Source organism: Diadema antillarum, unplaced genomic scaffold (genome assembly GCF_040938485.1).
Source record: "Diadema antillarum isolate AM-2024a unplaced genomic scaffold, OU_Dant_1.0 seq00001101_RagTag, whole genome shotgun sequence".
NCBI classification, from domain to species: Eukaryota; Metazoa; Echinodermata; class Echinoidea; order Diadematoida; family Diadematidae; genus Diadema; species Diadema antillarum.
The window spans coordinates 76,270-82,566 of NW_027271918.1; positions in this window are offsets into that span (position 1 = coordinate 76,270).

The window sequence follows — 6,297 nt, forward strand, 5'->3', positions numbered from 1 at the left end:
CTCGAAAAAGACAGTCATGTCAATTTTCATTTCCAGAAAAACTGGACTCCCATAGAGATAACACGTAAACTGGTCAAATTTGACAAGATTACATTCAATCCATTTTTACGAGGTGATGCCGTCATCCAATCAAAATGTTGTTTATATATTAATGAAAGAACATTTAATATGCTACATAATACTGAAATCGGGGTGAAAATTGGCAAAGGATAAGTGAGATACGCTCGAGTGAACTTGAAATTTGATGACGTCATTTTGAAAATTTACTTTTTTTATTTTATTAAGAAATTTGATATCTTTTAATCATTTTTCCAGCATCGCCAACCCATGAAATGACATGTACCACTCATCAGCTTCCAGAATATGTAAAGATAATGGGGGGTCACCGTCCATCCTGACGAGTAAAATCGGATTTAAAATTGGCGGTTTTGGGGCTTTGTTGGACTGTATATCGCCATTGACGCGCGCGCGGAATTTCAACTTTGACGGGTCCGTATGACGTCATATTGAGTCGGATTGACTTGAAACTTGGTAGAAATATTCCTTGACATTTCAGGTATCCGATAAGTGTGAAAAAACGGGAAATTTCTATTGCATATGAGCTGTGCGTGCGTATATGTGCGCGCGCGTACGCGTCCGTCCAATTTTTTCAATTTTTCAAAAAATGCTCCAAATGGTCTGAAACGTGTGCAAAAAAAATTTGAGCTCGATTTGAGCATACAAATATTTCAACGCGCGCGTACGCGCACGTTTTAAGAGAAAATATGAATTTTGAGAATATGAGTAGAATCCGCATAACTTGAAATATATGTGACGTAAATTTCATTGAAAAATTCCATTCCATTGATGAGATATGATTGAGAATGTGTTTTCATATAATGACGTCATAGTGACGTCACGGTCGAATGATCACTATGATTTTATTAGACCCGTCGTCTTTGGGACATGATACATATATGGTATAATTTTGACATTGATAGGAAGAATACTTTCTGAGCTAATCGATACACAAAATTTGTCCAGAAATAAAGAAAGAAGAAGAAGAAGAAGAAGAACCACCAACAAAGAATCCGTACAGATACAGAAGGTGATCCGAGAGGATACTCGGATCACCTAACTAGACTTGGAATTTGTCAACACTGACAAATTAGGTGATCCGATCTATTCGGAAATCAATGATTTACGTCCTGATCCCAATAGGCATGACCATAAATGTTTCATCTGCGTTTAGGGGACATTGGCCGTGTGATGTTTGGATTCTCATTTAGAAAAGGGAGTAAGACCTGCCATCTTTGGTACCGAATTCCGTATACACTAACGAAGATACAGAATTAAGTATATTTGACCTTTGACCCCACTTTGCACACCCAAGATGGCATCTGAGCAAAAATTGGTTATTTTGTGAAATGATTCTTATAACATGGTCTTTGCGTGTGCAAAATATGGGAAAGATAGGACATGTATTCACCAAGATACAGGATTAAACATTTATGACCTTTGACCCTAATTTACATACCCAAGATGGTGTCTGATCAAGTAGCTGTTATTTTATGAAATAATGTACGTGACACGAACTAAACATGTGCAAAATATGGGGGTGATAGAGGCTGTTTTTCTTGAGTTATTGCAAAGAAAGTTGCAGAAAGAAAGAAATATCTCAATACATCGAAGATAAGCTTTAATTTCAACCAAGTTTTTTAACATGATCCCGACATTGTATGAAAGAACTAATGGTACATGACGATAGCCCAAAGTCTCAGCTACAACCTATTAAAATCTGGGAGAAATTTACCGAAGGGTAAGTGAGCTTGTGCTCGATACAGACAGTCATGTCAATTTTCATTTCCAGATAAACTCCACTCCAATAGAGATAACACGTAAACTGGTCAAATTTGACAAGGTTACTTTCAATCCATTTTTACGAGGTAATGACGTCACCCAATCAAAATTATGATCGAACTAAACAGAAAGAGCAAATAATAAGCTACAACATATTAAAATCTGGGAGAAATTCACCGAAGGGTAAGTAAGCTAGTGCTCGATAAAGACAATCGTGTCAATTTTCACATCTAGAAAAATTCCCTCCCATATAGATAACACGTCATAACGAAGATACAGAAAAAAGTACATATGACCTTTGACCCCACTTTGCACAGACAAGATGGCATCTGAGCAAAAAGTGATCATTTTGTGAAATGATTCTTGAAACATGGCCTTTGCGTGTGCAAAATATGGTAAAGATAAGACATGTATTCACCAAGATACAGGATTAAACATTTATGACCTTTGACCCTAATTTACATACCCAAGATAGTGCCCGATCAAGTAGCTGTTATTTTATGAAATAATGTACGTGACACGAACTAAACATGTGCAAAATATGGGGGTGATAGAGGCTGTTTTTCTTGAGTTATTGCAAAGAAAGTTGCAATAAGAAAGAAATATCTCAATACATCGAAGATAAGCTTTAATTTCAACCAAGTTTTTCGACGTGATGCTGACATCGTATGAAAAAATGAAGGACACATTATCGATAGCCCAAAGTCTCAGCTACAACATATTCAAATCTAGAAGAAATTCACCGAAGCATAAGTGAGCTAGTGCTCGATAAAGATAGTCATGTCAATTTTCATTTCCAGAAAAACTGCACTCCCATAGAGATAACACGTAAACTGGTCAAATTTGACAAGATAACATTCAATCCATTTTTATGAGGTGATGCCATCATCCGATCAAAATGTTGTTAAATATGACTGAAAGACCATTTAATAAGCTACAACATATTGAAATCTGGGTGAAAATCGGCAAAGGATAAGTGAGATAAACACGAGTGAACTTGAAATTTGATGACGTCATTTTCAAAATTTACTTTTTTTATTTTATTAAGAAATTTGATATCTTTTAATCATTTTTTCAGTATCGCCGACCCATGAAATGACATGTACAACTCATAACCTTTTAGAATATGTAAAGAAAATGGGGGGTCACCGTCCATCCTGACGAGTAAAATCGGATTTAATATTGGCGGTTTTTTGGCATTGTTGCACTGTATATCGCCATTGACGCGCGCGCGGAATTTCAACTTTGACGGGCCCGTATGACGTCATATTGGGTTGGATTGACTTGAAACTTGGTAGAAATATTCCTTGACATTTTAGGCATCCGATAAGTGTGAAAAAATGGGAAATTTCTATGTCGTATGAGCTGTGCGTGCGTATATGTGCGCGCGCGTACGCGTCCGTCCAATTTTTTCGATTTTTCAAAAAATGCTCCAAATGGTCTGAAACGTGTGCAAAAAAAATTTGAGCTCGATTTGAGCATACAAATATTTCAACGCGCGCGTACGCGCACGTTTTAAGAGAAAATATGAATTTTGATTATATGAGTAGAATGCGCTTGACTTGAAATATATGTGACGTAAATTTCATTGAAAATTTTCATTCCATTAAAGAGATATGATTGAGAATGTGTTTTCATATAATGACGTCATAGTGACGTCACGGTCGACTAATCACTACGATTTTACTTGACCCGTCGTCTTTGGGACATGATACATATATGGTATAATTTTGACATTGATAGGAAGTGGACTTTCTGAGCTAACCTCTGCACAACTTTTGTCCAGAAATAAAGAAGAAGAATAAAGAATCCGTACAGATACAGAAGGTGATCCGAGATGATTCTCGGATCACCTAACAAAGAATCCGTACAGATACAGAAGGTGATCCGAGAGGATACTCGGATCACCTAATAAAGAATCAGTACAGATACAGAAGGTGATCCGAGAGGATACTCGGATCACCTAATGATACCACCAACTCATCATGCATCTCCCTATCTGTCGAAAGCATATAGGCCCTACTCTAGACTAAACGTTTGATTAATTTGATCTGGTCTATGTCAATATCATACACCGAAACCAGCTTAAATGAATATCATATAAAAGCTCCTTTATACTTCTTCTTACTGATTTATCTAAGGGCATAAACACTATCATTGCAGTAAGTATACGTGTTTTATACTCTCCAAACATTTACCACCGTACATTCATTCATTCACTCACTCACACTTTCGTTCGTTCATGTATAATTAAATTCATTCATATTCATTCATCCATCCATTCATTCATTCATTCATTCATTCATTTATTCATTTATTCATTCATTCATTCATTCATTCATTCATTCATTCATTCATTCATTCATTCATTCATTCATTCATTCATTCATTCATTCATTCATTCATTCATTCATTCATTCATTCTCCCGAGTCACAACGTGAGGACCGCAGGCTGGGGCGTCGTTGAAATGATTCAATCAGTGCCGTTAATACCTTAGAGGCTCTCGATTCAATATCGTAGATTGTTCAATGGGATTCTACCCCACCTACGTCAGAGTTTTTACAGTGTCAAACTACGATTGACCACATTGATAATATTATCTCGGGTTAGAGATCACAGCGATAAATTGCCCGTGATGTTCTTGTTGTTAATGTCTCACTAAACGACCATTTGCTGCGAAAATATCACGTTTTATATCTAAGTAAAAACGTCCATGGAAACTCCATGACACATGTCATTGTCACCAAATCTATAGTGTTTAAAAAATAGATGAGAGATTCCCAATCATATCAAATTGATGTAATAGCTCAAGGAATGGTCAATCATGAAACAAAAATTGTAAATCGTTTTTAGAGAAACAGAATTTGTTTTTAAAAAACTCATGTTAGACAAAGCCGTGAGACAGGAGAACCTCGAGAGGAGAATTAGTTTGAGATTTTTAATAGTTGTTGTTACTGCACTTTCTCTTCTTCTTTTCCTTTTTGAACTCACTTCTCGAAAGTTGTTGTTTGTCTTCGGGATGTTATGTCCAACGACGTGCTTGTCGTATTGTTTTGTTTAAGTAATAAAAAGTATTTGATTCTGATATTACTTTACTGTTTAGTGTGACTCTCTGACCTTTCTCACGTCCCATGCTTCTTCCCTTCCACAAACAAGCTCGAGGATCTAATTACGTTTTTAATCAGCGGCTTATTATAACACTCAGTCGAAATTCCATATAGCCATAACATAGAGACGATTCGTAAGATGGATGGGTATATGCAGCGGATTTTATCTTATTTTATCTTTTTTTTTTCTTTGCATTTTCACGAGTGTAGGTACAGTTACAGTTACCTGTACCTGAGGAGCCAACAATCTACAAGCTTTGTCTTTTTAGTGGGTCCCTCCATTTTTCGATGTTTTGCGTATTGTTATATCGTCTTTATCACTTCAGTCAGTCAATTTTCATGACAACGTATTTGTTACCCCAAGGTTCCACAAATATATTTTTCTCAATTTACTTTGTTTTGATTATGCAACCTTATTCTCTGTTATAAGAAAGTGAAATGTTTATGTTCTTTTCGAAAAATGAAATAATGTTTGAATCGAATTGAATTGAATTATTTTTTAACATTCTTTTTAGACACGTAATCATTGCAAATGTCATACTGATTTTTTGGTAACGACAGAAATATAATTGCAATAGTGTATTGCACATTATTAAAGAATAAGACAACAATAAGTTTTATTACATGAGGCAGACAATACTTGTAATTCAGTTGTGTGCTTCAAAGTATTGAAATACACAGCGTATCATGATGTATACCACCGCCCCAACCGCCCCCCCCCCCCCCCCCCCCCCCCGGGGAGGGGGGGTGATGTGCATCGATCGTTTCTAAACATGTTGTTTCCATTGCGTTAAGTGTGTAATGATATGAGGATGAAGTAAGCGGATAATGAATCTTAACAAAAGAAAAAATATGTGTGCAAAGAGTATTCTAGTGTTTTAGGCTCTCCTCAGCAGAGATTACTTATATAAATATAAATATATGTATACATAGAAATAATAACAATAATGATTAAATAATAATAATAATATATAAATGTATATATTATATAAATATAGATATATGTATATATAAAAATAATAACAATAATGATAATGAAATAATTATGATATATAAATGTATATGTTATGTAAATATGAATATGCATATATCAAATATATATGATAGATGTGATTATGTACCGTAAAGTACTTTCAGTCTTCTCCTCTATTTTTTTTTATGATAACAACTCAAATCGGACAGCAAAGCTCTTTCTTCTCATTTATACGAATATAGGAAGAAACAGCGGATCACAGCAGTACGTGGGGGGGGGGACTTTATTTTTTTTTTAAAGAGAAAGAGAAGAATATGCTTCGGCGTATTAAGAGACGTATAAACTTTAAAGTTTTACGCTGCATGTCGGGATGCCGG